Here is a 22,977-nt window from a genome sequence, read left to right on the forward strand (position 1 = left end):
AAGCTGCAAATGTCTCCGGCCTCCTCTTCTGCCACATCTCTCTGCTTGGTCTTCAGTTTCACAGCTCAAAATTTTTAATTTTGCCAGTTCTCAGTATATTTAAGTTTCAACAGACTAGCAAGAGACTGAAAAAGGGACAGAACTAGGTTTAAACACCAACCAAAGGCCAGTAGCTATCTTACATGCTGTGTAGAGAAGGATAGACAGTCTATTATGAAATTCAGTAAGATTTAACCTGGATGGGATACTTAGTGGCACTGTCTATGTGGACTTGATTTGATAGAGGTGGTGGACAGGAGGAGATCCCAGCACGCATGTCATGCATTCTCAGTACAGTAGCTCATATACAACCTGTAATATTTGCAAATTTCTGTCAATGTTTCACTCAAATGCCTGTTCTCTGAATTCTCCTCTACATTGGAGATTTTTAGAAAATTAAGTCAAGTAAAGAAGGTTGCAGGATTTAAGTGGCGGTCCAATGGTTAAGAATCTACCTTGCAACGCAGGCAATGTGGGTTTGATCCCTAAAGTTAAGGGACTATGATTCCATATGCCACAGAGCAACTAAGCCCATGCACTCTGGAGCCTATGTGCTGCACTAGACAGTCTGTGCACCACAGCAGAAGGACCTACGTGATACCTGAAGATCCCACACATCAGAAAAAAAATCCCAACACTAAGAAAAAAGTTACTCCAGTGACGGTGATCAAATAAAGTTGTTCTCTTGCATCTGATTACTATTTAGTTTGAGACATTCTTCCTTTATCATTGTTTATGCTATGGCTCTAGGATGCTAATACCACCAGCTGACCAGTGCTGTATTTTGACATCTTGATGGGAACTTTGGTATTCCCAGGCCCTATTCTCAGAGTCACACCTACATTTTATGCTCTCATTTCCATTTCTGCCATGACTCTTCTCCAAAAACCACTTCCTGATTCCCGTGCTTTGAGTTCTCTGGGTCTTCAAATATGTTTCTCAGTCATCTATAATACGCACCTTTCCATTTGTTATAATTCCTCCAAGAATCCATCTCAAATGTTCCCTTTTCTGGATGACTTGGTGCAAATAATAATAACAGTTAATGGACCTCAGGTAAAAATTAGGTCAGACACTAATACTTACAATGGGCTACAAAACTTAATCCTTCTAAATCTATAAGGTGAATACTATTATATCCATTTTAAAGATGAAGAAACAGACTCAACGTGACTCATTTCCTAAAATAAGTCTAGTTACTAAGAGCAAAGCCAGGTTGAAACATATGTTGGTTTCAGCACATTCTTCATTGTGCTGAGATGCTAAAATGCTCTGTGCCTGTGATTCCTTATGTTTAAACTCACTCATTCCCTCAGGAACCATCTCACGGTCACTTCCTGCACACACCTTTCTTTATTCCCCTAGGTAGATCACGCTAGGTTTGAAGTGTGCTCTCTCTTATTTGCTCCACTCCTGAGACCTTCTTTTATTATTTTCCCTTATTCCCCTCATTTCCTGGTGGGCTGTTTGCAACCTCCCTGATGACTGGGGCCAGGTCTCATTGGCCCTGTCTTATTCAAAGGACCCCACATTCTGCCCAATAAATGTCTGACAAATAAGTGAAGAATTAATTAACACTTCTCCAAATGGATTTTTAAAGAGCCTGACATAAGAATGATTTTGCTTATATTAGGGGCGTGTAAGGAAAGATGACTTAAGTCATGCTTTAGTTACCTTTAATCCCCCTAATTGAGTCCCTAGCTTTGAAGTTAAATACCGAAATGATTAAGAGTGCATTACTGACCTCGGACACCATTCAGATTGTACGTCAGTGCTCACCCACTGGGAGTATCAACCTTCCGAAGGTTAAAGCTAACGTTTGAGGGAGGAGCACCAGCAGCTAGTGAGGCCAGAAATTAGGCCTTGGGGACCTGCGGAAAACAACCCACCCCTTTCTTCACACAGTGATGTTCCCACTTGCTAATCAGTCAACAACTGGCCTCTGTGATAGAATTTCTTCTCTGGATTTACACAGTCCATAAAAGCAGAAACTTCAGTGGACTTTTCCCTTACTAAGCACTATCTATTTCCATGAAAATGTTTAGCTTTAGGGGTAAAAATTACCTCAGCCCGCAAAATGGGGATACTGAGTTCAGTTCAGTCGCTCAGTTGTGTCCAACTCTTTGCAACCCCATGGATTGCAGCACACCAGCCTTCCTGTCCATCACCAACTCCCAGAGCTTGCTCAAACTCATGTCCATCGAGTCAGTGATGCCATCCAACCATCTCATCCTCTGTCCTCCCCTTCTTCTCCTGCCTTCAATCTTTCCCAGCATCCGGGTCTTTTCAAATGAGTCAGTTCTTCGCATCAGGTGGCCAAAGTATTGGAGTTTCAGCTTCAACATCAGCTTTAACAATATTCCAATGAATATTCAGGACTGATTTTCTTTAGGATGGACTGGTTTGATCTCCTTGCAGTCCAAGGGACTCTCAAGAGTCTTCTCCAACACCGCAGTTCAAAAGCATCAATTCTTCGGTGCTCAGCTTTCTTTATAGTCCAACTCTCACATCCATACATTACTAGAAAAACCATAGCCCTGACTAGACAGACCTTTGTTGGCAAAGTAATGTCTCTGCTTTTTAATATGCTGTCTAGGTTGGTCATAGCTTTTCTTCCAAGAAGCAAGTGTCTTAATTTCATGGCTGCAGTCACCATCTGCATGATTTTGGAGCCCCCCAAAATAAAGTCTGTCACTGTTTCCTTTGTTTCCTCATCTATTTGCCATAAAGTGATGATACCAGATGCCATGATCTTAGTTTTTTGAATGTTGAATTTTAAGCCAACTTTTTCATTCTCCTTTTTCACTTTCATCAAGAGGCTCTTTAGTTCTTTTTCACTGAGATGGGGTTATGTTGCAATTTTTAAATTTCTTTTATATCAGAGGCAAGATAGAGAAAACAACATATCTCCATGTTATTTCAAAAACCATTTGATATATAATATGTTTATGCAATAATTCAATTATTTCTATCATTCTTTTTGGCTTCCCAAGTGGCTCAATGATAAAGAATCCATGTGCCAATGCAAGAGGAAATGGTAACCCACTCCAGGTTTCTCATTATGTATGCATAGCAACTTATGAAATGTTCCTACACTCTGTCTAAATAAGAGAAACTGAAAGTTTCTCAGTCGTGTCTGGCTCTTTGCAACCCTATGGACTATACAGTCCATGGAATTCTCCAGGCCAGAATAATGGAGTAGGTAGCCTTTCCTTTCTCCAGGGAATCTTCCCAACCCGGGGATTGAACCCAGGTCTCCCACATTGCAGGCATATTCTTTACTGAATGAACCAGAATGGAAGACCCAGATAAAAGTGACTCAAACACCGAAGCAATTATGATCTTGCATGGTCAAGGGTCAGTTAATTCAGTGATTCAACAAAATCATAGGGGACTCAGGTTCCTAACATCTGTTTGTTCCTCCATTCTCAGCATGGTAGATTTTGTCCTCAGGCTTGCCCACCCCAGATCACAAAGTAAATGCTTCCACTCCCAGTTTCATCTTATGAAACCAAATCAGAAAGAAAGAAGGGAAGAAGAGTGTGATGTTGCATGGCTACTCTTAGTGGAGCAATTTATCTAGTTAATTCCAATAACAAATAAGACCTAGCATGCTAACAGTTATACAACCTCTGAGCAGTTGGTGTCCTCCAACTTCTTAGAGGGACCAGTGGCTTTCAGCCACCCGAGACTGAGCAATAACAGGTCTGGGATTACCTTAGATGTCTAGGGCTGCACACATCTACTCTGGCTGATCCAGCATATGTCTACTCCCCAGCAGGAGGCACAGAGCACCTGTTGAACCCCACCAGTGTCTTTACAGCATGCCAGTTTAATGTGACTGCTAGAGTTGATCCAGTGGGGTTATCACCCTTTTTTTCTAATATAGCTAGCTACAAAAATTATGTAACTTAGTTCTATCTTCTAGTGCATCCCTGCTTCAATGTAGACATTCTTACCTTTCCTTTTAGTAACTATAGTAAAAGTAATCTTATTTAAGAAGGTAATGCCAATTAGTGTGCTCTGAAGACATCAGATTTCATAAACATCATTAAACACCTATGGTCCAAGAATGTTTCCATATACATTGTTACACTTTAGTCTCACCAAAAGTCTGTGGGGAGGAAGAAATTGATACTACCAATATCATCAATACTGATATTGATTTTAGAGAATAGTATAACTCAAAAGGTGTTTACATTAATTCTTCAAGACCACCCAGCTAGCAAGTGGTAGAAATGAAACAGGTTGTTTATCTCTAAATTCAGTATACTTTTCACAATGCTACTCCATGGGCTTACAAAATCAACTAAATTAAATGAAAAATGATCCAACTGATAATAGTACTTTAAAAGATGCGATGGGTGAGTCAATAATACTAAAGAGTTTAAGCAAATATGTTCAGAGCTGGGATGCACTTACTAGTGGTACTTGAAAAAAATTTGGATAGAATCTTGAATTAGACTTCTGCTTCTGAAACAGTGGATTAGATGCACTTTTGCCTATTCATCACATTAAGTACAACTACAAACCCTGGACATTATATAACAAGAAACATAAGGAGATTCTGAAAGTGTACAGAGAAGTTGACAATTTGACTAGGGATTTGACACTCAAGGCATGACATGATGTTGAGCTCCCTGGGTGTTCTTCTCACCTCATGTATCCCACACTTGGAGCCAAAAACACTGGCACTAGTGACTGAATGTTCTAAACAGAAAGAAAATAAAGAATAAACCTTGGAAGGAAGAAAGGACAGAGTAGGCAAAAATATGTGTAAATACAACAGACTTTGCTTTTCCTCTTGAATTCTCTAATTTGTGTTTTTTAAATTATTCCAGTTGAAGCAAACATTATGATAGCACCATCTAATATGTTTCTACATGTATGTAAAGGAAATATTTAATAAAATAAGCTTATAAATAGTGGAGAATAAAGGGAAGTAAAGGGAGGTAAGCTATTTATGCTTCAAAATAACTGGTAAAATGATGGCACAAATAGACTGTGGTTAAAAATATATAACAACCACAAAAGTTGTCCAATTTTGAATGTGAGCTGTACACTCAAAGGCACTACACATGAATAAAAATGAAATTTTAGAAAATGTTCCAGCAACCTACAGGAAGATAGGCAGAAGAAAACAGAGACAAAAATCAGAACAAACTGAAAACAAAAATAATATTGAATTACAAAGTGAGAAAGTAATTCCCTTTTCAGTAGCCTTTCTTACTTCCAATCAACTCAGGCAGAAATCCCAGTCTGGTGAAGTCTTTAGCCTTCTGGTGACATTGCTAAACTTCTCGTTTTTAACCTAGGGAGAGTAGATGCAGACTCAGACTCTTGGCTTGGTGAAGAAACTACTTAAACTTTAATTGAGCTTCCCAGGTGGCTGTAGTGGTAAAGAACCTGCCTGCCAATGCAGGAGACATAAGAGACATGGGTTTGATCCCTGGATTGGGAAGATCCCCTGAAGGAGGGCATGACAACCCATTCCAGTATTCTGGCCTGGAGAATCCCATCAACAGAGGAGCCTGGCAGGCCTCAGTCCAAAGAAAAAGCCAGACACAACTGAAGCAAAAGCACATATGAACTTTTTAATTGTATTTATTTTTAAGATTACTTTCCCTTGTGGTAAATGATAATAGGTTTTTATACACAGGTCTTATAAAACGTTCCTTTTTCAATAATTAGGGGAAAATGATGGATCGATCTATGAGAAAATATTAAATACAGTTCATATATCCAAAAAGAATAAATACCAGGAGATAGTGAATGAAACTTGAGAATTTAAGTAAAGTGGCAAAGCCATACACATTAATAAACATTCTTGTATCAAATACTTACTGTTTATACATTTTTAAGCCCATTATAATATTAGCTTCTTAAAATGAGGAAATATGTCAATTTGTTTCTTTAGCACTTAGCATTATATTTGTCCCATAATTTTCTAAATAAATGTCTAGTGAATGTCTGAGCAGTTCTAAAGGGAAGTATAGAAAATTAAGATCAAACTCAGCTTCTCTGTTACACTTTGCCTATGATGGGCTAGGAAAATGAAAGTCATAAATAACTTATATTCTTCAATTGTCTCTAGGTATGGGTTTATTTATGCATCAAGGTAATCAGTATGAAGCTAAGGAGGTGGAAACAGGCACTAGGATATCACTTACACAACATCAACAAGAACAAAAATATGAATGTGCCCTGATATTTCAAATCCATATTTTACTAAACAATGTTTACCTTTCAGAAAGATCAAATTTCCAGCATAAGCATGTGTCCTTTTATATTATTAATTTTAAAAATATTTATTTATCTGGCTGCACCAGGTCTTTTTGCAGCACACAGGATCTTCAAACTTCGTTGTAGCATGCAAACTCAATTGCAGCATGTGGAATCGGCTCGTGACCAGGAATTGAAACAGGGCCCCCTGCATTGCGAGCGCAGCATCTTAGTCACTGGACCGCCAGGGAAGTCCCTATAATTTTAATCAGGTACTATACATCCAGCTATGAATCAGTTTTTAAATAGTTTCAGTTATAGATATGGAGTCTGTTTTTGAGAAACATAGTCATAAATTTAATGAAAATTATTAGCTAGGTTGATGAAAAAGAAATCCTTCAGGTATGTGTGTTTGTACATGTTTGTCTGAATGTATTGTACCTGTGTACTTTTAAAACTTTAAAGCACTTCTTTCAATCATGACCTTTCTAATTTACTTTTTAAAATTAATTTATTTTTTATTGAAGGATAATTGCTTTACAGAATTTTGCAGTTTTCTGTCAAACCTCAACATGAATCAGCCATAGGTATACGTATGTCTCCTCTCTTTTGAACCTCCCTCCTGTCTCCCTCCCCATCCCACCCCTCTAGGTTGATACAGAGCCCCTCTTTGAGTTTCCTGAGCCATACAGCAAATTCCCATTGGCTATCTATTTTACATAAGGTATGTAAGTTTCCATGTGACTCTCTCCATACATCTCACCCTCTCCTCCCCTCTCCTCATGCCCATTAGTCTATTATCTATGTCTGTTTCTCCATTGTTGCCCTGTAAATAAATTCTTCAGTACGATTTTTCTAGATTTCATATATATGCATTAGAATACAATATTTATCTTTCTCTTTCTGACTCACTTCACTCTGTATACTAAGTTCTAGGTTCATTCACCTCATTAGAACTGACTTAAATGTGTTCCTTTTTATAACTGAGTAATATTACATTGTGTATATGTACCACAACTTCTTTATCCATTCATCTGTTGATGGACATCTAGGTTGCTTCCATGTTCTAGTTAGGATACATGTGTCTCTTTCAGTTTTGGTTCCCTCAGGGTATATGCCTAGGAGTGGGATTGCTGGGTCATATGGTGGTTTTATTCCTAGTTTTTTGAGGAATCTCCATACAGTCTTCCACAGTGGCTGTATCAATTTATATTCCCACCAACAGTGCAAGAGCATTCCCTTTTTTCCACACCCTCTCCAGCATTTATTGTTTGTAGATTTTTTGATGATGGTTGTTCTGATCAGTGTGAGGTGATATCTCATTGTAGTTTTGATTTGCATTTCTCTAATAATGAGTGATGTTGAACATCTTGTCATATGTTTGTTAACCATCTGTATGTCTTTGGAGAAATGTCTTTTTAGGTCTTTTCCCCACTTTTTGATTGGGTTGTTTATTTTTCTGGCATTGAGTTGTATGAGCAGCTTGTATATTTTGGAAACTAATCCTTTGTCAGTTGTTTCATTTGCAGTTATTTTTTTTCCTATTCTGAGGGTTGTCTTTTCACCTTGCTTATAGTTCCCTTTGCTGGGCAAAAGCTTTTAAGTTTAATCAGGTCCCACTTGTTTACTTTTGTTTTTATTTCCATTACTCTAGGAGGTGGGTCGTAGAGAATCTTGCTTTGATTTATGTCATCGAGTGTTCTGCCTGCCTATGTTTTCCTCTAAGAGTTTACATTATAGTTTCTGGTCTTACATTTAAGGTCTTTGACCCATTTTGAGTTTATCTTTGTCCATGGTGTTAGAAGGTGTTTTAATTTCATTCTTTCACATGTAGCTGTCCAATTTCCCCAGCACCATTTATTCAAGAGGCTGTCTTTGCCCCATTATATTGCATCCTTTGTCAAAAATAAGGTACCCATAGGTGCATGAGTTTATTTCTGGGCTTTCTATCTTGTTCCATTGGTCTATATTTCTGTTTTTGTGCCAGTACCATACTGTCTTGATGACTGTAGCTTTGTAATATGATCTGAAGTCAGGAAGGTTGATTCCTCCAGCTCCATTATTCTTTCTCAAGACTGCTTTAGCAATTTGGGGTTTTCTGTGTTTCCATATTAACTGCAAAATTTTTTGTTCTAGCTCTGTGAAAAATGCCATTTCTAATTTGATAGGGATCACATTGAATCTGTAGATTGCATTTGGTAGTATAGTCATTTTCACAATATTGATTCTTCCTGCCCAGGAACATGGAATATCTCTCCATCTGTTTATGTCATCTTTGATTTCTTTCATTAGTATCTTATAATTTTATGCGTACAGTTCTTTTGTCTTCTTATGTAGTTTTATTCCTAGATATTTAATTCTTTTTGTTGCAATGGTGAATGGGATTGATTCCTTAATTTGTCTTTCTGATTTTTCATTGTTAATATATAGAAATGCAAGTGATTTCTGTGTATTGATTTTGTATCCTGCAACTTGGCTAAATTCACTGATTCACTTTAGTAATTTTCTGATACTATCTTTAGGGTTTTCTATGTACAGTATCATCTCATCTGCAAAAAGTGAGAGCTTTACTTCTTCTTTTCCGATCTGGATTCCTTTTATTTCTTTTTCTTCTCTGATTGCTGTAGCTAGGACTTCCAGAACTATGTTGAACAATAGGGGCAAAAGTGGACACCCTTGTCTTGTTCCCGATCTTAGGGGGAATGCTTTCAGTTTTTCACCATTGAGAATAATGTTTGCTGTAGGCTTATCATATATGGCCTTTACTATGTTGAGGTAGGTTCCTTCTGTGCCCATTTTTAAAAGAGTTTTCATCATAATGGGTGCTGAATTTTGTTAAAGGTTTTTTCTGCATATATTATCATATGGTTTTTATCTTTCAATCTTTTAATATATATGGTGTATCACATTGATTGATTTGCATGTACCGAAGAATCCTTGCATCCCTGGAATAAACCCAACTTGATCCTGGTGTATGAGCTTTTTGATGGGTTGCTGAGTTCTGTCTGCTAAAATTTTGTTGAGGATTTTTGCATCTATGTTCATCAGAGACATTGGCCTGTAGTCTCCTTTTTTGTTGTTGTTGTCTTTGTCTGGTTTTGGTATTAGGGTGATGGTGGCTTCGTAGAATGACTTTGGAAGTGTTCCTCCCTCTGCAATTTTTTGAAAGAGTTTTAGAAGGATAGGCATTAACTCTTCTCTAAATGTTTGATAGAATTCTTCTGTGAAGCCATCTGGCCCAGGGCTTTAGTTTCTTGGGAGATTTTTGATCACAGTTTCAATTTCAGTGCTTGTAATTGGGTTGTTCATAATTTCTATTTTTTCCTGGTTCAGTCCTGGAAGACTGAACTTTTCTAAGAATCTGTTCATTTCTTCCAGGTTATCTAATTTATTGCCATATAGTTGGTCATAATAGTCTCTTATAATGCTTTGTGTTTCTGCATTGTCTGTTGTAACCTCTTCTTTTTCATTTCTAATTTTGTTGATTTGATTCTTCTCTCTTTTTTTCTTGATGAGTCTGGCTAAAGGTTTGTCAATTTTGTTTATCTTCTCAAAGAGCCAGGTTTTAGTTCTATTAATCTTTACTATTTTCTTTCATTTCTTTTTCATTCATTTCTGCTCAGATCTTTATGATTTCTTTTCTTCTACTAATTTTGGGGGTTTTTTTGGTTCTTCTTTTTCCAGTTTTAAGTGTAAAGTTAGGCTGTCTGTTTTATGTTTTCTTGTTTCTTGAGGTACGATTGTATAGCTATAAACTTCCCTCTTAGAACTGCTTTTGTTGTATCCCATAGGTTTTGAGTTGTTGCGTTTCCATTGTCATTTGCTTCTAGAAATTTTTTGATTTCTCCAGTAACCTTTTGGTTATTTAGAAACATGTTGTTTAACCTCCATGTGTTTGTGTTTTTTACATCTGTTTTCTTGTAATTCATATCTAGTCTCATAGCATTGTGGTCAGAGAAGATGCTTGATATGATTTCAATTTTCTTAAATTTACTAAGGCTTGATTTGTGACCCAAGATGTGGTCTATCCTGGAGAATGTTCCATGTGCACTTGAGAAGAAGGTGCATTCTTCTGCATTTGGATGAAATGTTCTGAAGATATCAATGAGATCCATCTCATCTAATGTATCATATAAGACGTGTTTCCTTGTTAATTTTTTTGTTTTGATGTTTGTCCATTGGTGTGAGTGTTAAAGTCTCCTACTATTATTGTTTTACTGTCAATTTCTCCTTTTATGTCTGTTAATGTTTGTCTTATGTACTGAGGTGCTCCTGTGTTGAATCATGGCATCTGGTCCCATCACTTCATGGCAAATAGATGGGGAAAGAGTGGAAACAGTGGCTGACTATTTTGGGGGGGGGGTTCCAAAATCACTGCAGATGGTGACTGCAGCCATGAAATTAAAAGACATTTACTCCTTGGAAGGAAAGTTATGACCAACCTAGACAGCATATTAAAAAGCAAAGACATTACTTTTCCAACAAAGGTATGTCTAGTCAAGGCTGTGGTTTTTCTCGTAGTCATGTATGGATGTGAGAGTTGGACTCTAAAGAAAGCTGAGCGCCGAAGAATTGATGCTTTTGAATTGTGGTGTTGGAGAAGACTCTTGAGAGTCCCTTGGACTGCAAGGAGATCCAATCAGTCCATCCTAAAGGAGATCAGTCCTTGGAGTTCATTGGAAGGACTTATGTTGAAGCTGAACCTCTAATACTTTGGCCACCTCATGCGAAGAGCTGATTCATTTGAAAAGATCCTGATGCTGGGAAAGATTGAGGGCAGGAAAAGAAGGGGATGACAAAGGATGAGATGGTTGGATGACATCACCAACTCAATGGACATGAGTTTGGGTAGGCTCCGGGAGTAGGTGATGGACAGGGAGGCCTGGTGTGCTGCAGTTCATGGGGTCACAAAGAGTCGGACACGACTGAGCAACTGAACTGAACTACGTTGGGTGCATAAATATTTACAATTGTTATGTCTTCCTCTTGGATTGATCCCTTGATCATTATGTAGTGTTCTTCCTTATCTCTTGCAATCTGCTTTATTTTAAGGTCTATTTTGTCTGATATGAGGATTGCTACTCCAGGTTTCTTTTGCTTTCTATTTGCATGGAATATATTTTTCCATCCTCTCACTTTCAGTCTATATGTATCTTGAGGTCTGAAGTGGGTTTCTTGTAGACAGCATATATAAGTATTTAAGTATACTTACATAAGTGGGTCTTGTACTTATATAAGTATGCTGCTGCTAAGTCACTTCAGTCGTGTCTGACTCTGTGCGACCCCATAGACGGCAGCCCACCAGGCTTCCCCGTCCCTGGGATTCTCCAGGCAAGAACACTGGAGTGGGTTGCCATTTCCTTCTCCAATGCATGCAAGTGAAAAGTGAAGGTGAAGTCGCTCAGTCATGTCCGACTCTTAGCAACCCCATGGACTGCAACCCACCAGGCTCCTCCGTCCATGGGATTTTCTAGGCAAAAGTACTGGAGTGGGGTGCCATTGCCTTCTCCGACTTATATAAGTATACTTACAAGTGTATAAGTGGGTCTTGTTTTGTATCCATTCAGCCAGTCTGTGTCTTTTGGTTGGAGCACTTAATCCACTTACATTTAAAGTAATTATTGATATATATGTCCCTATTTCCATTTTCTTAATTGTTTGGAGTTAATTTTAGATCTTTTTTCTTCTCTTGTATTTATTGACTATGTAAGTCCTTTTAACATTTGTTGTAAAGCTGGTTTGGTGGTACTGAATTCTCTTAACTTTTGCTTGTCTGAAGAGCTTTCTACCTCTCCATCCATTTTGAGTAAGATCCTTGCTCATACAGCAATCTTGGTTGTAAATTTTTCCCCTCAGTACTTTAAATATATCCTGCCATTCCCCCCTGTCCTGCAGAGTTTCTGCCAAAAGATCAGCTGTTAAGTGTATGGGGTTTCCCTTGTATGTTACTTGTTGCTTCTCCCTTGTTGCTTTTAATATTCTTTCTTTGTCTTTAGTCTTTGTTAGTTTGATTAGTATGTGTCTTGGCGTGTTTCTCCCTGGGTTCATCCTGTATGCAACTCTTTGTGCCTCTTGGACTTGATTGACTATTTCTTTCTCCATGTTGGGGAAGTTTTCAACTATAATCTCTTCAAAAATTTTCTCTTACCCTTTCTTTTTCTCTTCTTCTGGGACCCCCATAATTCAAATGTTGGTGCATTTGATATGGTCCCAGAGGTCTCTGAGACTGTCATCAGTTCTTTTCATTCTTTTTACTTTATTCTGCTCTTCAGAAGTTATTTCCACCATTTTATCTTCCAGCTCCCTGATTCATTCTTCTGCTTCAGATATTCTGCTATTGATTCCTTCTAGAGTATTTTTAATATCAGTAATTGTGTTGTTTGTCTGTGTGTGTTTATTCTTTAATTCTTCTAGGTCTTTGTTAATTGATTCTTGCATTTTATCCATTTTGTTTTCAAGGTTTTTGATCATCTTTAGTATCATTCTGAATTCTTTTTCAGGTGGTGTGCCTATTTCCTCTTCATTTATTTGGACTTCTGGGTTTTTAGTTTGTTCCTTCATTTGCACAGTATTTCTTTACCTTTTCATGATTTTTTTTTAAAACTTATTGTGTTTGAGGTCTTCTTTTTCCAGGAAAAATTGAATTCTTTCCTTGAGGAAAGTTGAATTCTTTCTTCCCTTCTAAGTTTGGTCCAGTGGTTTGTGTGAGCTTCCTATAGGGTGAGATTTGTGCTGAGTTTTTGCTTGTTTGTTTTTCCTCTGATGAGCAAGGTTGAGTGAGGTGGTAATCTTGTCTGTGGATGATCGGATGATTTGGTTTGTGTTTTTGTTTTGTTTGTTGTTTAGATGAGGTGTCCTGCACAGGGTGTTACTGGTGGTTGGGTGATGCCAGGTCTTGTATTCAAGTGGTTTCCTTTGTGTGAGTTCTCACTACTTGATACTCCCTAGGGTTAATTCTCTGGTAGTCTAGGGTCTTGGAGTCAGTGCTCCCACTCCAAAGGCTCAGAGCTTGATTTCTTGTCAGGAGGAAGATTCCACAAGCGGTTTGTTATGGCATTAAGTGAGATTAAAACAAATATTCAAAAACAAGAAACCAAAGATGAACCCTAGACAAACAGCAGTTACAAAATCAGGCAAATAATAAAGGAATATACACATATACATATACACCCATAAGCAAAGTGAAAACAGTCCAACAAAAATAAAGTACAGTAGACTGACCCAGCAAAGAAAGGAAATCAAAAATTATATTTAACCGTTAAGAATAATACTAACTAAAGCACAAACTGGAAAACAAAACTAAAGCAAGGTGCCAAGTGGGGAATAAAGCAATGAAAACAAAACTTACAAATATGTTGAAAGGAAAGGAAAGAAAGAAAAGGAAGAAAGAATAGGTATGCCAATTAAATAGAGGTAGATGAAGAGATTAATATACATGAAAGATTAACTGCAAGGGGAAAAGAGCAGTAGGAAAGGCAAACAAAGGAATAAGTGTGAAAAAAATAATAGGTTTAAAAAATTAAAATTGTAAAAAAGAGAAAAGAAAAAAAATGGAGGAAGGAATAAAAAAGAAAAAAAAAAAAAAAAGGAAAACTCCACAGAATTGCAAAAGCCCAATGTAGAGGCAGAGGTTTATAACAACAATAGAAAGTTTGACTGAATATACACATATACATATACACCCATAAGCAAAATCAAAGCAGTCCAAAAAAAAAAAGTACAACAGATTGACCTGGCAAACAGAGGAAACCAAAAATTATATCTACCATAACAAAACTAATTAAGTTCAAACTGAAAAACAAAACTAAAGCAAGGTGCCAATTGGGAAATAAAGCAATCAAAATAAACTAACAAATATGTCAAGAGGAAAGGGGAGAAAGAAATATTAAATATGCAAAGTTAAATAGAGGTAGATAAAGAAGACTTATATAGTAGTTAAAAATTAACTGCCAGGGGAAAAGAGCACTAGGAAAAGCAAACAAAGGAATAAATGTAGAAAAAAAAATATGCTTAAAAAGCTTAAAATTAAAATAAATAAAAAAAGAGGAAACTCCATTGAACTGCAAAAGCCCAATGTAGAGGCAGAAGTTTACAACAATGATAAAAAATGTGACTGAGGGAAAGAAAAAAGCTCAAAAGCTTAATTGGATTTCTTAGTGCCAATAAAATCAACAACTACAACAGAGGGAGGGGGGAAAGGAAAAGAAAAAGAAAAAATAAAAGAATCTACAGAACAAATCAAAAAATAAGAATAATAAATGTTTTTCTTGAGTCACTGCTGTCACAGTCCTTTCCCTTGCTGGGAGTCACAGTCCACCTTATCTCCCTAGGATGCCCCCCAACACTGTGTTGATCTCTAGACCTGCTGTGGGGGCAGCTCAGATTCTAATCTGATCCTACTCCTGTGTATTCTTGCCTCCTATGTTCACAGCTATCAGAACTAGTGCATTTGCTTTTGTGGGAGCTCTCAATGGCCTTTTATATAATCCATAGACACAGAGTCTGCCTAGTTGATTGTGTGGATTTAATCTGCAGCTTGTACAGCTGATGGGAAGTTTTAGGGTCTTCTTCCTTAGACACACTGCCCCTGGGTTTGAATTGTGGTTTTATTTCTACCTCTACATGTGGGTCATCCAATTGGGTTTTCCTCCTGAGGCGGCCCTGGAAGGCTTGGGTTTGCCCCTGTGAGGGCCAGGTGTGGAGGTGTTGTAGCTGCTTGGGTCGTAGGGGTTCTGGCAGCACTAGGTACTCAGGGGGGTTGGAGGCTAGGGCAGCAGGAAATATAGTGCTCTAGAAGGGTATGGCAACCAGTATTAGCCAAAACCCTCCAGTACGCTTGCCTGGAGAACCCCTCTCTGACAGAGAAGCCCAGCAGGCCACAGTCTACAGGCTCGCAAAAAGTCGGACACTGCCGAAGTGACCCTGCATACATAGATACAAGACTTTTTTTGCCCGTGGCAGCTCTGCCCCAGTGAGAGTCAAGTGTGAAGATGGTGTAGCTGCTTGGCTTGTGGGGACCCAAGTGTTCAGGGACACATACCGCCTCCACCGTAAGAGTTATGGTCCTATCAGAGTCTCTTTTTGAGTTTCCTGTAGCTGGAGATCAGAAGGCCTCTTTGGCCAGTCTTTGTCCCTAGCTCTGCTTATTCAGGTACTTAGAGGGCTCCCTTGCCTGGGGTCCTTCTCTGTTGTTCGGTACATCAGGCACATAGAGGGGACCCCATGGCTGGGGTCCTACTCTGTAGATCAGTACATTGGGCGTTTAAAGGGGCACCCTGGGTGGGGTCCTACTCTGTAGTTCATTGCATCAGGCGTTTGATAGGCCAACTTCTCTATCGTTCACCTCCCCGTGCTGGTGTGTGGGGAGAGAGGCTGTGGTGATGGCTCCACCCCCTATGCATGACTCAGCAGTATCACCTTGCTTCCATGGCTGCCTGGCTTTCCTCCACAGGCATTTGCCACAGCCATCTCCTCTCTCACATCCCCTCAATCCGTCTATTCACAGTCAACAGCAGCTCTTGCTGCTCCACAGTCCCTAAACACCAGCTCCCAGCTGCTGTGCCATCCAGGGGACCAGCGTTCCTGTCTGGGGTATGTGTGGCTGCGACAAGAACCGTCTGATTCTCATTCCATTTAGGCTGCCACAGATCAGCTGTTTCACTCTCAGCCTTAAAAGTTTCTGCTCTGACTCGACAATTGCCCCAATGTGGGGATCGGACCCCTGCTTTAGTTTTAACCGCTGAGGGCAGGTCCAGTCCTACTAACACTCCTGTTTCCCCGCCTAGTTCCTGCATCCTACCGAGTTTTGCGTGGGTCTATGTATTCTTTTCCACTGGTCAGGTACTCCTGTCTGCTCTCAGCTGGTGTTTGCCATGCACTTCTGTGTCTGAAGGTGTGTTTCTGATGTATCCATGGAGAGAGATGTACTCCACATCCACCTACTCCTCCGCCATCTTGTTCTCCTCTCTAATTAACTTTTAAAAGCTAAGAGACAATTCCTCAAAACCTGAGTTCTCATGTCTGAAAATAACACATTTTCTTTTGTAATATAAATTTATTAAAGAAGATTAAGTCATTAAAAAAAAACACACTTCATGTGTATATGTGTGTGTAAACATGGAAGTTGAATTTATGGCTTAAGTTGTATGACAAGACTTTCTTACTCAAGCCATTTTATTTTTACTCTCAGACACAATAACAGAGACTAATGCCTAAAGTTTTCCAGATGTTGGCTGAACAGGTTTGTACTGGAAATAAAGATCATGGAAATTGATGTATTACCTTGCAGAACAAATCGCTATTAAGTGTGTGAAATCAGTTGTTTTTCAGAACCTCCTGTTAGAAATAATCTTGACAGTATTATATGCTTAGTAAACTCCTCCACAGGTAAATTCAAAGGCAAATTTTGACTTGTTCAGATGATCATATATTTGGAGTCTGTGGCCTCACTTACTGAAATTTATTGTATTGTTCTAAAAATTTTGTGATGCCTTAGGGAAATAAAATCAGTATTTTGCTTTTGAAGACTAAGTTTAATTTTTTAAAAATAAAGAAGTTAACTTCTAAATTTTACCCATTTGTTCCTTTTAAGTTCAAATGAACTTTCAGTTAATTAATTAATTAATCTTTATTGAAATTTTGTAATGTATCAGAAAAATGTTGCACAATGCCCTCCTTAGCATATTCTAACAATTTCATATCCCCTTACTTCTAGGAACAATGGTTTGTTTTATAATTCACTCATATCCATTTCAGAATGAAAGGCCATATTTATGGGAAATGACATTTCAAAACTTAGAAAGGGGAAGAGAATATTCATGAGGAAAGAGTGATTCATTTTAGAGAAGTAGTTCTGTCTGAAGCCCAATAAATGAGCTAAATATAGCTTATTTCTCCATTCAGTGAAACATTATTGACTGCCTACTATGTGCTAAGCTCTGTTTTATCATCAAAGTTACCTTAGCAACACAGAAAAAAATCCCTTCCCTTACAAGAAATTTTAAAGAACAGAGTAACAAAACAGGGGAAACTATAAGGTAGTTTCTTCAGATTATGAGAGGTTCTATACAGAAGGTAAATGGTAATACAATAGAAAGCTACTAGTAGAGAAAGAGGATGTTACACTTATTAATATATTGTAAGTCAAGGAAGGTACTATAATCTGTCTGTTGTAGCTTAGTTCCATGCTCTCTGGTTTAAAGGTCCTGCATATCACAGCACACACACATTTTTACATTTTTTTTTTTTTTTTGATTGGAGGAGAGTTGCTTTACAATGTTGTGCTAGTTTCTGCTGTACAACAATATGAATAAGTCATAATTATATATGACCCTTGTAGGTCATCACAAACACTAGGCTGGGCTCCCTGTTTACATAGCAGCTTCCCACTACTTATTTATTTTACACTTGATAGAGTGTGTATCCCAACACTACTTTCTCAATTTGTCCTAACCTCTCTTACCCCTGCTGTGTCCACAGGGCAATAAACACATGAAAAGATACTCAACATCACTCATTATTAGAGAAATCATCATTATTAGAGAAATGCAAACCAAAACTACAATGAGGTATCAACTCACATCAATCAGAATGGCCATCATTAAAAAATCTACAAATAATAAATGTTGGAGAGGATGTGGAGAAAAGGGAAACCTTCAGTACTCTTGGTGGGAATGTAAATTCATACAGCCATTATGGAGAACAGTATGGTTGGTTGGTTGATCAGTTTAGTTGCTAAGTTGTGTCTGCTGATTCTTGAGACCCCATGCCAGGCTCCTCTGTCCATGAGATTCTCCAGGCAAGAATACTGGAATGGGTTGCCATTTCCTTCTCCAGTGTTGTTTGGGGCAAGTGCCTAATTCAACCAACACGTATGGAGTTGCTACTGCAGACCACGATGGTGATGGCGATAAGAAAGCAAAGGCCGTTGAGTGGCTCTTGTAAATAAGCGCTCTGCTTTTTACCAGGGTTTTGTTTCCCAGTTGTTTGCTGTTGTGCTCAGTCATCTGACTCTTTGCAACCTCATGGACTGTAGCTCAGGTACCTCTGTTCATGGAATTCTCCGGGCAGAATACTGGAGTGGGTTGCCATTTCCTCCTCCAGGGGATCCTCCCAACCAACGGATCGAATCCAGGTCTCCTGCATTGCAGGCAGATTCTTTACTGTTTGAACTACAGAGAAGTCTAGGCTCCTGCATGAGGACACTTTAAAAAAATATATTAAACATTTTGTGGAAGTCTCATAATTAACATTAAATTTAAGCTGTTCCATTTAGGCTGAAGTGGAAAGTTCCTAAGTCACGTGATCAGTTGTTGTCCCTTTACTCCTGATGGGGACCCTGAGGCCTTTCTTTGGAATTCTGTGTTTCCAAATTTGAAAAGAATTGAACTTGATGATATTTATTCATCTTTAACACTACAAGCTTTAACATTCCCCAACTGTCTATACGTCTTGCCACCAAAACCTACTTCCCCTAAAACCAAGTTCTTCTGCCAAGCTGATGATTAACCTCTCCATCCAAAATCTTATTCCTTTTCTTATCCCACCTCTGTTTCCCCCAGGACTGAGGAAGTACAGTATGGAGATTCCTTTAAAAAAAAAAAAAAACAGGAATAAAACTACCATATGACACAGAAATCCCACTACTAGGCATATACCCTGAGAAAACCACAATTCAAACAATACACATGTATCCCAATGTTCATTGCAGCACTATTTAGAATAACCAGGACTTGGAAACAACCCAGATGTCTATCTACAGATGAATGGATAAAGGAGATGTGAAACATGTATAATATGGAATATTACTCAGCCATAAAAAGGAATGAATTTGAGTCAGTTTTAATGAGGTGGATGAACTTAGAGTCTATTATACAAAGTGAAGTAAGTGGGAAGTAGAAAAACAAATATCATATGTTGCTGAATCTTAAAGTCATGTTCAACTCTTTGCAACCCCACGGACTGCAGCATGCCAGGCTTCCCTGTCCTTCACTATCTCTTGCAGTTTGCTCAAATTCATTTTCATTGAGTCGATGACGCCATCCAACCCTCTCATCCTTTGTTGCCCCTTCTCCTCCTGCCCTCAATCTTTCCCAGCATCAGGGTCTTTGCCAGTGAGTCCACTCTTTGCATCAGGTGGCCAAAGTATTGAAGCTTAAGCTTCAGCATCAGTCCTTCCAATGAATATTCAAGGCTGATTTTCTTTAGCATTGATTGGTTTGATCTTGAAGTCCAAGGGACTGTCTAGAGTCTTCTCCAAGACCACAGTTCAAAAGCATCAACTCTTTGGTGCTCAGCCTTCTTTATGGTCCAACTCTCACATCCATACATGACTACTGGAAAAACCATAGGTTTGACCAGACAGACCTTTGTTGGCAAAGTAATGTCTCTGCTTTTTAATATGCTGTCTAGGTTGGTCAAAGCTTTTCTTCCAAGGAGCAAGTGTCTTTTAATTTCATGGCTGCAGTCACCACTTGCAGTGATTTTGGGCCCAAGAAAAGAAAGTTTGTCACTGTTTCCATTGTTTCCCCATCTATTAGTCATGAAGTGATGGGACCAGATGCCATGATCTTAGTTTTTTGAATGTTGAGATTTAAGCCAACTTTTCACTCTCTTCTTTCACTTTCATCAAGAGGCTCTTCAGTTCCTCTTTGCCTCTAGGTGAGTGATCACACCATGACAGTTATCTGGGTCATTAGGATCTTTTTTGTATAGTTCTTCTGTGTATTCTTGCCACCTCTTCTTAATATCGTCTGCTTCTGGTAGGTCCATACCATTTCTGTCCTTTATTGTGCCCATCTTTGCATGAAATGTTCCCTTGGTATCTCTAATTTTCCTGAAGAGATCTCTAGTCTGTCCTATTCAATTGTTTTCATCTATTTCTTTGCATTGTTCACTTAAGGCAGCTTTCTTATCTCCTCTTGCTATTCTTTGGAACTCTGCATTCAGTTTGGTGTATCTTTCCCTTTCTCCTTTGTCTTTTGCTCCTCTTCTTTGCTCCTTTTCTTTTATATTTGTAAGGCCTTCTCAGACAACTATTTTGCTTTCTTGCATTTCTTTTTCTTTGAAATGCTTTTGGTCACCACCTCCTGTACAATGTTATGAACCTTAATCCATAGTTCTTCAGGCACTCTGTCTACCAGATTTAATCCCTTGAATCTATTCTTCACTTTCACTGTACAATCATAAGAGATTTGATATAGGTCATACATGAATTTTCTAGTGGTTTTCCCTACTTTCTTCGATTTAAGCCTGAATTAAATTTGTCACTTCACTTTAAACACCTGCCTTCATGACTAATGGCATTCAGGTCTTATTAAAAAGCTCTTTCACCTCTCTTTGCCGTATATCCTCAAAAAGAGATAGTGAAGGTCTGGCAGTGTCCATTCTATGTTTCAAAAGTGGACACTGTTTTGAGTCTATGAAGGATTTGAGTAACTGACTTGCTTAGGTAAGAAAACAGACATCTTTTTCTCAGTTAAAACAAATGCATAGATTCTTGCACAGATACTCTAGAGCATCAATGCAGAAGCAAGTACGTACTATTTAGAGTTGAAGTATCTATTATTTTTAAATATTTAAAGTATGCCAGTCGACAAACTGGATGATAAGTAATGTTTTGTACCTTTCTGTGAACTTATGGGTCATCCTTGTATCCTGTTTTGAGAAGTCATTGTTTCAATCTTTATCTAGCTTATTTTTTATTGATATATTATTCCTTTTGCTAAAGATTTGCAGTTCTTTACATATTCTGAATACAATCCTTTTTTAGATTTTTACCTTACAGTTGCATTTTTGCCAGTTAATGATATGTCTTCTCTCTTTGTTAACAGTGTTTGTGATAAGCAGAAGTTTTTAATTTGGGGGAAGTCTAATTTATCATTTTCTTGGCTTGTGTGCCTTCTGTGTCCTATCTAAGGAATATTTTCCTACCCCAATTTTGCAAGTATTTTCTCCATTTTAAAAAGACAAATTTTACAGTTTTGGTTTTTATGTTTAGATCTAGCATCTATTTCAAGTTAATTTTTATATATTTTGTATAGTGAGAGTTAAGATAGTTCATTGTTCCATGTGGATATACCCTCACTCTTTCATAAAAATAAATTGGCCCTGTATGTTCAGGTCTATTTCTAAACTCTGTTTTGTTCCATTAAGCTAAAATTCCACACAGTCTTGTTAAGTGAAGCTTTACATAAGCTTTAAAAATTAATATAAGATTTCTAGTTTAGTTTTTTCTTCCCTTTCTTTTTTCTGTTTTTTTTTTTATTCTAAGTCATATCTTTTCCATATACATTTTGTGACTAGCTTGTCAATTTCTACAAAAACTTTGTATAATTGGTTGGTACCAAATCTAAGAAGATCAATTTAAAAAAATGACTTTTAAAAAGTAATTAGTAGCAATCTACCAGTATGATCTATTTCCTTTAATTAGTCTTTTTAAATTTCTCTTGACTTTGGTCTCACAATGCTTCAGTGGCATCCATTCACGAGCCTTTCTAATCTACTGTCCACATCGCAACTAGAGTTGCCTTTTCAAAATGTAAATCCAATGATGCTTAAAATATTTCAGTGGTTTCCCATTATTTTGGGGTATTAAGAACACCATTCTTAAAATGCCAACATAGCTCTGGAAATTTTGGATATGATATTTGGGTAATAACTTAGTTATTACCTTCTCTTGGAAATCTTGTAGATCACACTGAAAAAATCAAATTACCTTCTTACACATTTACATAATACCCTGTACCTATTCTGTACCAGACTAATGCTGTCATTTCATATTTATTTTTGCTTTTTTGAGTAATATCTATCCACCAATTGCAGAAAGAGTCTGATTTTGCTCATCATTTTCAACAGTTATTACAGTACCTAGAACACATGATACACTCAATACATATTTCATGAATGATTATACAATGTAATCAATTAGCAGTGAATTTATTGGCAAGAAAGGTAAAATAGTTACAACCCCATGGACTGTAGCCCACCAGGCTCCTCTGTCCATGGAAGTCTCCAAGCAAGTGTACTAGAGTGGGTAGCCATTCCCTTCTCCAGGGGATCTTCCAGACCCAGGGATTGAAAACCAGGGCTCCCTCTGGAGGCAGATTCTTTACCATCTGAGCCACCAGGAAAGCCCAAAATAGTTAAAGGGATATTAGCCTTGAAAAATGCCTATTTCCAAAAAAAATTTAAGAATTGCCTAGAAAAAAATATAAAATATCTTAAAACTATATTTAAATTATTTTTTCATGGAGAATCACAGCTAAGTCACTACAACAGAACGAGAATTGTAAAATATAAAATATTTGTGCTAACAACAACATTCAGCATTAAAATGTAATCTAATTAAAAGAATATTTACAAGGCGCTAAAATTATCTCTAAGAATAAAATTTTTATTATTTCCTAGAAAATATCATGGTGACTCCAGAGACTCAGAAACCAAACAAAATCATCTTTCTGTGACTCAGTATTGGATGGGTTATTGGAATCTGTGACCAAAATACATCTGTGGAGACAAACACAAGCTCAGCCTTATTCTTTTCCTTGAGCCAGCCAAGCACTGCTAATAAATCACCAGAAGCAGCAATAATGGGGTATGTCTGTTCTGAGGATCTGCTGTTCATAATGAATTTTCTTAGTTAGCCCTTAAAATATCTATGAAGCAACCTGCTGTATTTTTCTCTTTTAAAAATGAGGTAACTGCCATTTTAATTAT

Source organism: Bison bison, unplaced genomic scaffold (genome assembly GCF_000754665.1).
Source record: "Bison bison bison isolate TAMUID 2011002044 unplaced genomic scaffold, Bison_UMD1.0 scf7180017864108, whole genome shotgun sequence".
In the NCBI taxonomy this organism is placed as follows: domain Eukaryota; kingdom Metazoa; phylum Chordata; class Mammalia; order Artiodactyla; family Bovidae; genus Bison; species Bison bison.